The sequence below is a fragment of the Ursus americanus genome, chromosome 33 (assembly GCF_024610735.1).
Source record: "Ursus americanus isolate L20-20 chromosome 33, mUrsAme1.1.p, whole genome shotgun sequence".
Taxonomy (NCBI): Eukaryota; Metazoa; Chordata; class Mammalia; order Carnivora; family Ursidae; genus Ursus; species Ursus americanus.
In genome coordinates, this window is record NC_142159.1 from 22,030,234 (window position 1) to 22,040,788 (window position 10,555).

A 10,555-nucleotide genomic window follows, 5' to 3' on the forward strand; every position below is an offset into this window, starting at 1 on the left:
ATGGGGCAAACAGAAGCTTGAAATACTTAAAAGATTTAGAGACTGCTAGTTAAGTGGCCAAGCTAGAAACTGTGATACCACCTCCCTTTGACTCCAAAGCACACTTGTTTTTAACTTCCTGGAGCTGCCTTACTCCACCATTGCTGGTGGGAAGGGTGACAATCAAGAGGCCTTTCTGGGAGGAGAAAAGAAAGATAGAAATGAAAGGAACAGGGCAATGAAGGATTACATACAGAGGACGGGCAGTTTTGGCTTCAGGTATCCAAATAGCTAATTATTAGGCACGTTCTGTGTCCTCCTGCGTGTTGCTAGGCGCTACAGTTAGGGATGGGTAAAACAGTACCTGCCCTCAAGGGGCTTACCTTCAGGTGAGAAATCAAACAAGAAGTAGGTGACAGCACAGGAGTGCAGTAAGTGCCCAAAGTGGGAGAGGGCAGGGCGCTATGGTGTTGAACTTGGGCACTTACGTGCTGAGTAAATGCTGGCATATACAGAAGACTGGATACGAAATGGCGAAAGGGCTGGGGTGGTAAGTGGCCGCAAAGGATGGAAAGGCGGGGGAGACGAGGAACCTCAAGAACCCCACCCCCAGTCCCGATACCCGCGTCCCGCCCCCTGCTCGCAGGGCCGCGGAGGGCCCCACAACGAGGCCGGGGCGTGGGGCGCCCGCCTGCCCGGATCCACAGCCCCCGGGGTTCCAGCGTCCCACCAGTCCCCGCCCGGCTGCTCAGGACTCACAGGGTTGGGCCGGGCGGGTCTCCACCCCTCCGGCGCGCTCGCCCTCTCACCTTCACCTTCCCGGCCTCGCGGCGGCCATCATGCCCCCAACGTCACCAGACGGCGCCACCCCGAGGGGGGGGGGAGGAGGGAGGACTCGCACGTCACTAGCCGCCGCACGTTCGCCGCCCTGGCCCTGGTCAGTCGATGGACTCCGAACTCAGGCGGTTAGACCCTGCCACTCCTTACGGGTCAGTGGGTCTGTAGGCTCAGCGCCCGGAGAAGCGTCTCAAGCCGGATAGTTCACCGCCGGGGCGTCCCAAGCCCATGACGTAAGCCTCGGGACTCCCGCTGCATCATGGGGGCTGTAGTTCCGCCCGGCGCCCGTCAGGGCGGGTGGGCGGGGCCTCGAGCTGTCTAAGGGACCGAGAAAACAAGGGCGTGGATTAAAGGTTCCCGCTTTCTTGTCTATTGCCCCAGAGCCTGACCCCAAGGCCCCTGCCAGCTCTGTAATCCAAGCCTGCGCTTTGTAATTTTAGAGAAGAGCTCTTAACAGGAAGACAGGAAGCAAACTTGGGCCTGCTGCCCTTGAGTTGACTTTGAGGAAGCAAGAACAACCACAGTCACCGAACAGGCAGGGTACCTAATACATCATTTTATTTAACCTTCACAACAGTCCCTTGGAGGCTCAGAGGACAGATTACCGCAGCTCACATATGGCAGATCACTGGGCCTCATTATGTGCCAGGCACTAGGACACAGCAATAAAGAGGTCGCCTGGTGGCCTCAGCCCAGGAGGGAAGGCTTGAAACCTGTGCTCGCTAGTGAGGCAGCTACCAGCCACGTGTGGCTATGGAACCCCTGAAAGGTGACCAGTGCCAACTGAGATGTGCTGCAGACTTAGTACCAAAAAAAAAAAAAAAGAGGAGGGGGCAACTGGCTGGCTCAGTCGGAAGAGCATGCGACCCTTGATCTGGGGGGCGGGGGGTCATGGGTTTGAGCCCCACACTGGGTAGAGAGATTACTTAATAATAATAATAATAATAATAATAATAATAATAATAATCTTAAAAATGTAAACTATTTCATTAATGTTTTTATATTGATTATATGTTAAGGTGAAAATATTTTGGATACGTTAAGAAAAATCTATTACTAAAATTAAGTTCACCTGTTTCTTTTTACTGTTTAAGATATGGCTACTAAAACATCTAAAATTGCATCAAAGTGGCTCACTGTGATATTGTGGTTTATAATAAATATGTATTAGGTCTTCATCCACTGTTCCTGTGAAATGAGTGTCTTTTGTTACTCATAACGAGCCCCTTTCAACCACACCTGAGTTGGGGATGCCTGGGTGACTCAGTTGGTGAAGCATCTGCCTTCTGCTCCGGTCATGATCCCAGGACCCTGGGATCCATGCCACACCAGCCTCCTTGCTCAGCGGGGAGCCTGCTTCTCCCTCCGCCTGCTGCACTCCCTGGTTGTGCTCTCTCTCTCTCTCTCTCTCTGATAAATAAATAAAATCTTAAAAAACAAAACAAAACAAAAAAACCACACCTGAGTTCATGTAAATGGGGTAACTTTTGGAAACCCCCTAAGTATGCGGGTTGGTTGCCAGGGGAACCAACAAAGTGATTTAGAGGGTTGGAACTTTCAACCTCACTACCTATAAGAAGAGAGAATTAGGGGTCCCCGGAAAAAGATAGACATAACTTTCTTGATATAAGAAAAGTCATTTTAGGGCTCCTGGGCGGCTCCGTTGGTAGAGCATCTGCCTTCGGCTCAGGTCATGATCCCAGGGTCCTGGGATAGAGTCCCACATTGGGCTCCCTGCTCAGTGGGGAGCCTGTTTCTCCCTCTCCTTCTGCCTGCTGCTCCCCCTGCTTGTGCTCTCTCTCTCTCTAATAAATAAATAAAATCTTAAAAAGAAAGGAAGGAAGGAAGGAAGGAAGGGAGGAAGGAAGGAAGAAAAGTCATTTTAGGGGTGCCTGGCTGGCTCAGTCAGTACAGCACGTGACTCTTGATCTCTGGGTTGTAAGTTCCAGAGCCACGCGGGGTGTAGAAATCACTTAAAAAATAGAATCTTTAAAAATAAGTTAAAAAAATTAAAAAATAAGCATTTCTTTTGGAGTTATCAACATCGAATATAATACTGATGACCAGCTTTTATTCTACCTGAGTTTATTAAATTAATGTATCTGTTGCAATTTGTCAGCAAAAAAAAAAAAGACTTAAAATGGTGGTTGATTTTGTCTGTCTCATGAAGTTTCCATGTGTAATTGTTGGGAAGATGTAGGTTGAGTAGATAAAAAGGTCTGTAAGTTAACTTTGAGGGTTTCTTTAAAGATTTTTATTTTTAAGTAATCTCTACACCCAATGTGGGGCTCAAACTCACAACCCCAGGGGCGCCTGGGTGGCACAGCGGTTAAGCATCTGCCTTCGGCTCAGGGCGTGATCCTGGTGTTCTGGGATCCAGCCCCACATCAGGCTCTTCCGCTATGAGCCTGCTTCTTCCTCTCCCACTCCCCCTGCTTGTGTTCCCTCTCTCGCTGGCTGTCTCTGTCTCTGTCAAATAAATAAATAAAATCTTTAAAAAAAAAAACTCACAACCCCAAGATCAAGTCACACATTCCACCAACTGAGCCAGCCAGGTGCCCCTGTAAGTAAGCTTTTAAAGAAATTCCAAAATCTTTGGTAATTTAAAACTTTGAGGTTTTGCTAGCTTAAATAAGAAATTGGGTTCAATTCATAGGATATCTAAGTCTTTTCCAAATAAGATGCTGGTATAACAGCTCAAAATTGCTGACCACTTAGTTTCCACTAGAAATTAAGGTTTCCAAGCATTAAGGATATAATTAAGACTACTGAAAATAGTGAGGGAAACAGCTCTGTATGCAAGGAAAGATACGTTTCTGGTAAGAAAAGAATGAGGAATGGGAATACATTTTTTTAAGGGAAAAGAAAGTAATTTTGTCCTAAAATGAGACTAGTTGTTTATTCTTTCTTCAACACTTTTTTATTTTTTTATTTTTTTTAAGATTTTATTTATTAATTTGACATAGAGAGACAGCCAGTGAGAGAGGGAACACAAGCAGGGGGAGTGGGAGAGGAAGAAGCAGGCTCCTAGCGGAGGAGCCTGATGTGGGGCTCGATCCCAGAACGCTGGGATCACGCCCTGACCCGAAGGCAGACACTTAACCGCTGCGCCACCCGGGTGCCCCTCTTCAACACTCTTTTAAAAACTTCTATTTATTAAGTAATCTCTACCCCCAACGTGGGGCTCGGATTCACAACCCTGAGATCAAGAGTCACATGGTCCAACCAACTGAGCCAGCCAGGCACACCCTTGGTTTATGCTTTTTTTGTTGTTGTTAAGATTTATTTATTTGAGAGAGAGAATGAGAACACAAGGGGGGGGAGGGTCAGAGGGAGGGGGACAGAGAGTCCCAAGCGGATTCCGTGCTCTGTGTGGAGCCCGATGTGGGACTTGATCTCATGACCCCGAGATCTCGACCTGAGCTGAAACCAAGAGTCGTGGGGTGCTTAACTGACTGCACCATCTAGGTGACCCTTGGTTTACTCTTGATTAGAAATTGTAAACAAAACTTGTTTTCTTTATCAAAACAAAATATTTTCTTTATTTTGTCTTTATCGGGTCTTTGATTACTTTAGAAAACTGAATCTTCTCAATAGTAAAAGAGCTAAATTTTCTCAGAAAGTTAAAAGTAGAACTTCCCTACAACCCAGCAATTGCACTACTGGATATTTACCCAAAGGACACAAAAAATACCGATTCAAAGGGGTACGTGCACCCCGATGTTTATAGCAGCATTATCAACAATAGCCAAATTATGGAAAGAGCCCATAGATGGCCATCGACTGATGAATGGATAAAGAAAATGTGGTCTATACATACAATGGAATATTACTCAGCCATCAAAAAGAATGAAATCTTGCCATTTGCAATGACATGGATGGAGCTAGACTGTATGCTAAGCAAAATAAGTCAGCCAGAGAAAGACAAATACCATATGATCTCACTCATATGTGGAATTTAAGAAAGAAAACAGATGAACATAGGAAAAGGAGGAAAAAAGAGAGAGCGAGGGAAAGAAACCATAAGAGACTCTTAACTAAAGGAAACAAACTGAGGAAGGGAAGGGAGGCGGGTGGGGGATGGGGTAAGTGGGTGATGGGCATTGAGGAGGGCACTTGTGATGAGCACTGGGTGTTATATATATATGTAATGAATCACTAAATTCTACACCTGAAACCAATTTTACCATAAATGTTAACTAACTAGAATTTAAATAAAAACTTGATGGTGACTAACATAACATAATAAAAAATTATTATGAATAAATAAATAAAAACTTGAAATAAAAATAAATAAATAAAATACATAAGAGAACTAAGTTTTGCTCACAACTGTGTGTAACCCATAGAATCTCCCACTGCCATCTTGGTTAAATAGATAATTAAGTGGTAGGTTTTGTAGTGATCTGTAATCTTATTTTGGCATGTGCTTTAAAAACTTCAAGTTTGTTTTTTTTGTTTTTTAAAACATCCCCCAAATTCAAATTCTAAGTGAAGTCTTTTTGACCAATGAGGCTTGTTGGTTTGGTTTGATAAACTCCATGGAAAGCATTGTCAAATAAGTGATGATAAGCCTCCTCAGGTTATATTGTCTGGGTAAATGCTACAGTTGTTCTGGAAATTATATGAAATTCCTGAAGTTTTAGTATGTCCTTGTATAATGTCATCACTCATAATTCTAGTTATTGAATTGTGTGTGTCACAGAAATAACCAAATTTCCTTGTCAGGGGCATTATGATGTATGGCCATCAGATCTTTAACCATACTTTTTTTTTTTTTTAAGATTTTATTTATTTATTTGAGAGAGAGCATGTGCAGGGAGGAGAGGGAGAAGCAGACTCCCTGGGAGCAGGGAGCCTGACGCAGGGCTCGATCCCAGGACCCTGAGATCATGACCTGAGCTGAAGGCAGACACTTAACCAACTGAGCCACCCAGGCACCATCCCTCCATGGCCATTTTTGAGTCTTTTGTCACTTAGTTATTATTCTGATGATCTTATAAATGTATTTCATCTTCAAGGAGATTCATGGGAGAGACTTTTGATGAATATAGGTTTCTGATACCTTTCAGATCATAAAACTAAATGGAGTAAGAATTTTGGAACTAATGGGAAAACTGCATTCAAACGAGAAGAAATGGGGACTAAATGAATTGAGGAAAATGATTATAGTTTCTATGACTCTTGTTTGAAACATAGCTGGTTCTCTAATGTTTGCCTCTTCCAGATTTAAGGAAACATTTTTCTCTTAACAGACCTAACAACTTACAGAAGTTTGGTAAAATATTCCTTTGCAAACAAATTGAAACATTTATCTTTTTCTCCCTGCTCCCTCTAGAATTTGGAAACTCTCATTGAGTATTCTTACTCTGATGACAATTATAGTTATTTGCATAAGTTCAGTAAGAATCTGTTCTCCTTGTAAAAGGACACCACTGGAAACTGGTTATATTATCAAGGCTTTGATTGGAAGGTCCTATTTGAGAGAGACATGCATAGACTCAGATATGACCAGACAGGTTTTGGGGTTTTTTTAATATTTTATTTTTTTAAAAAGATTTTATTGGGGCGCCTGGTTGGCTCAGTTGGTGAATCATCTGCCTTCAGCTCAGGTCATGATCTCCACACATGTGGGGCTCAAATGCACAACCATGAGATCAAGAGTCACCTGCTCCACTGACTTAACCAACCAGGCACCCTTAACCAGACAGCTTTAAGGAACTAAGGTTGACTTTATGGAACCAATGAAGCCCCTTGGAAAAATCAGCCCGGTGCCTTGCTTACAGGATTCCCAGAAACCTTCCCAGGTGAGACAGGAAGGTCACTTCCTGGCAGGCTCAGAAACCTCGGTATATTTGGAGGATCTTGAAAAGAGAGGAAGTAACCCAATTCTGCAGGTTTTGCGAATGAATCTGGTGGCAAACATCTGGTTGGCTTCTTTGCCTCAAGAGGCTGTTAAGAGCTCAATCTGAAATTCCTTATGAAAAGTTCCAGCAAAGCAGAATTAAAAGAATTTATTTGGCACTCTTCTTGCTGCATTTATGTAAATGATGAGGCCAAGTTTGTTAAAACTGGACTTGTCTTGGGGCGCCTGGCTGGCTCAGTCGGAGGAGCATGTGACTCTTGATCTCAGGATTGTGAGTTCAAGTCCCACATTGGGTGTAGAGATTACTTAAAAATAAAATCTTAAAAGAAAAAAAAACTAGACTCGTTTTACAAACAAATGAGTCTTAATTTGGCTATCTTTGGTGAAAATTAGGGTGATTTTGCAGAGAAAATGTTTCAGTTATACATATTTATGGTCGTTTCTAGATTCTAGTTCTGATTCTCTTGGAGTGCTTGTTGGTTTAGCCTGGGAAGCTGGGCTGGATCCTGAATTCTCCCGATCTCGAATATCTGGCTACAATTCCCCAAACTAAGGTTTTCAGTGTTCTCCCACTCTTTGGCTTGGACCAAACCTGCTCTTTTCCCGGGAAGCCTGAGAAACTGCAGCCGCACACCTGCAGGTGAACTTCAGAGAAATTCCCACAACGGCCCATGTTTACACAGTCTTTGTGCCTGTTGCTGTATGGGCATTCAAAAAGATCACTAGAGACCTCATGGGAGAGTCTATATAGAAATGTATGTACTGTGTTAAAAACGATGTACAGAATAAACTCTGGCTCCCCCTCTAGCCAAGGCTATGCAAAGTAGAGGGACTTTGCCTGGGGAGGATTGGCCTATGGGTTCGCCCACTGACCCTGGCTCCTGGGTGATTTTATTTTTTATTTTTTTAGTTTGAGAGAGAGAGAGAGAGCGCACAAGTAGGGAGAGGGCAGAAGGAGAGGGAAAATCGCAAGCCAACTCCTAGCAGAGCATTGAGCCAGACGTGGAGCTCTATCCCAGGCCCCTGAGATCATGACTTGAACCGCTGGACGAGTTGGATGCTTAACGGACTGAGCCACCCTTAACCCCCTGGAGGATTTAAATACCTTCTGGTTTTCACGGATACTTTTGCTGGGTGGGTGGAGGCTTTTCCTTGTGGAACTAAAGGGGCAAATGAGGTAATCAAGGGGTTGCCTGGGGACATGATTCCTAGCTTTGGTCTTGCCTGACCAAAGTGATAATGGACCTGCATTTGTTTTAAAGTAACCATCAGGGATGGTTAGGGATAAAAATGGAAGCTACCTGCTGCCTGGAGGCCCCAATCATCTAGAGGTTTTAAGAAAAAGAAACCCTTTGGGTCATCCGGGTGGCTCAGTTGGTTAAGTGTCTGCCTTTGGCTCAGGTCATGATCCTAGGGTCCTGGGATTGAGTCCTGCATGGGGCTCCTTGCTCAGTGGGGAGCCCGCTTCTCCCTCTGCTTGCTGCTCCCCCTGCTTGTGCTCTCTGTCCACACACACACACACACACACACACACACACACGCAAATCTTGAAAGAAAGAAAGAAAGAAAGAAAGAAAGAAAGAAAGAAAGAAAGAAGAAAGAAGAAGAGAAAAGAAAAGAAAAGAAAAGAAAAGAAAAGAAAAGAAAAGAAAAAAAGAAAAGAAAAAGTCCCCTTTGGGGAATGCCCTGGGGGACTGAGAGCCTAGACATCCCTGGGGAAGGCTGAAAGATAACAATAGGAACTTTACATGTACACCTGGAAGAACCTTTGCAGGCATCTTGCAACCTTAACTCACCCTGATGCTGAAATTGAATAAGCAATAAAGCGTATAATTCACCTTGGGACTGTTGTGTCTGCCCTGAACAAATTATGCAAATATGAGCCTCCCTTTATCAAATGGAATAAACTGTGTTCCTATGAACCAAGTGACTGGGTTTGCTGGAAATCAGGGTCAGCTCAGGATCATTTCAGCCCTATCTGGACAAGACTTGACTTGGGGCTATTAACCACTCACTCTTCTAGGAAAACTACAAGGTACAGCTCCTGGGATTCATCGCTAAGAGCTATAATTCTAACCTCCCTCTGTCTCCCGGGGACCAACGTATTTGGTCCATGCACACTTAGTTGCTAGTTGCAACAGTCCACTTAAGTCTCATGCTCCAGTGGGGATATGAAAAATTGCAGCCCAAACCCTCTGATCCCCAAACTTATCTAAATGCAGCAGTGAGGGAGTTTCACTGGGAGTGCCTGGGTGGCACAGGTGGTTAAGCATCCGACTCTTGGTTTCGGCTCAGGTCATGATCTCAGGATCTTGAAATTGAGCCTTCACATCAGGATCCACGCTCAGCGTGGAGTCTGCTTAAGATTCTCTCTCCCCTGCCCCTCCCCCCAGTGAAATAAATCTTTAGAAAGAGAGAGTTTCACTCCTCTAACAAGGGAGACCACGATACTCTTTCTCAGCAGGAAGCAGTTATGGAAGACTGACCTACGCCCAAGACCCCTCAAGCATGAGAAATGAAACATCTCAAGGGGAGTGGTTTATAAGCAGGCCAGGAGATAACCTAATCCTATCAGGGACAACAAATAGTGGTTACAACTCTCAGTGTTGATTCCAGGCACTGACCTGATGCATATTCTTGAATTCTCTCTGCAGGACCCAAACTCCTTTGAGCGCTCAGATATCAGACCAGAATATTGAAAATGCTGACCCTAGCCAGCCCAATCCCACGCAATATTCCCCACTGCACCAGCCCCTTCATGAATATGTATACACCCTTATCTTAAAACTCCCCTAAGTTTGTTGTTGGGGAGACACTGCTTTGGGAAATATCCCCAGTGTTCTCCTTACTTGTTGCACAGAAACCCCTTCCTTTTCCTATTCTTTGCCTTGGTTGTGTCTTTCAGCTTGACACCCACAAAGAGACAAAGCCTGTTTTGGGTAACACACTCCCTCAACCTCCTGGGCGGGGAGGGGGCTGGAGATTGACTTCATCATAAATGGCCAAAGGTTTAACCAATCATACCTATGTAATGAAGCCTCTGTAAAAATCCCCGAACCACACACGAGGGCTGCAAAGCTTCTGGCTTGGTGAACACGTTGAGATACGGGGAGGATGGCGGGCCCAGAGAGAGCATGCAAGCTCCTTGTCCCCATCCTATGTACCTTGCTGTACACATCTCTTATATCTGGCTATTACTAAGCTGCAATCTTTTTTTTTTTTTTAATTTTATTTATTTGTCGGAGAGAGAGAGCACAAGCCTCGTGTCCAGAGTCTCACTCGGTACTGTGGGGCCGTCCCCAGATGCTGCCTCTGGGTGTGGCCAGGCCTCTGGGATGAGGTGCACACTGGGGCCTGTGACCCACTGCCTTGTAGTGCCACCGTGTCTTCCTTCCAGCTCCCTGGCCTCCCTGAGGGCACTGTCCATTCTCTGAGGACAGGAAATAAATTCCATTTCCTTTCCCTGATTTGGCAGAACCTTGCCCAAGTCAGGTGGAGGCCTGGAGGTTCTCCCTCCTTAACATCTGTCTTGTCCATTTCCTGTCCATTTCCTCCTGCCAGCTCTGGCCTGGGTCCTGGTCACGTGCCTGACTGGCTGCAGGAGCCTTGGAGTCCATCCCCAGCCCTCTGCTCTGGCGCTCCAGCCAGCACCCGGGCTTTCTCTCTGAAACAGTTCCAAGCCATGAGGCCCCCGATGACAAGACTCCCCGGAATCAGCTGATGGTGTCATTGGGGAGGGGCACAGGGCAGGGTTGGTACGCAAGTGCAGGCCTTCCTTTCCTGCATTACCTACTTCTGTTTTCACTGTTTCTCAGTGGACAGGAACTGATTGGTAATCAGAAAAAGGTAGCAGTTAAAAACAACCCTGAGACA

At 45.2% G+C, this 10,555-nt stretch overlaps 1 protein-coding gene across 1 annotated transcript in view; it reads right to left on the reverse strand.

The window, feature by feature from the left end:
- MFN2 (mitofusin 2) overlaps positions 1 to 1,003 on the reverse strand; it is a 28,088-nt gene extending 27,085 nt beyond the window's left edge. The window contains exon 1 of the mRNA XM_045777924.2: positions 789 to 1,003. The gene's annotated coding sequence lies outside the window, so the exon portion shown is untranslated. The remainder of the gene's footprint in view (positions 1 to 788) is intronic.
- Between the last annotated feature and the right edge of the window lie 9,552 nt (positions 1,004 to 10,555).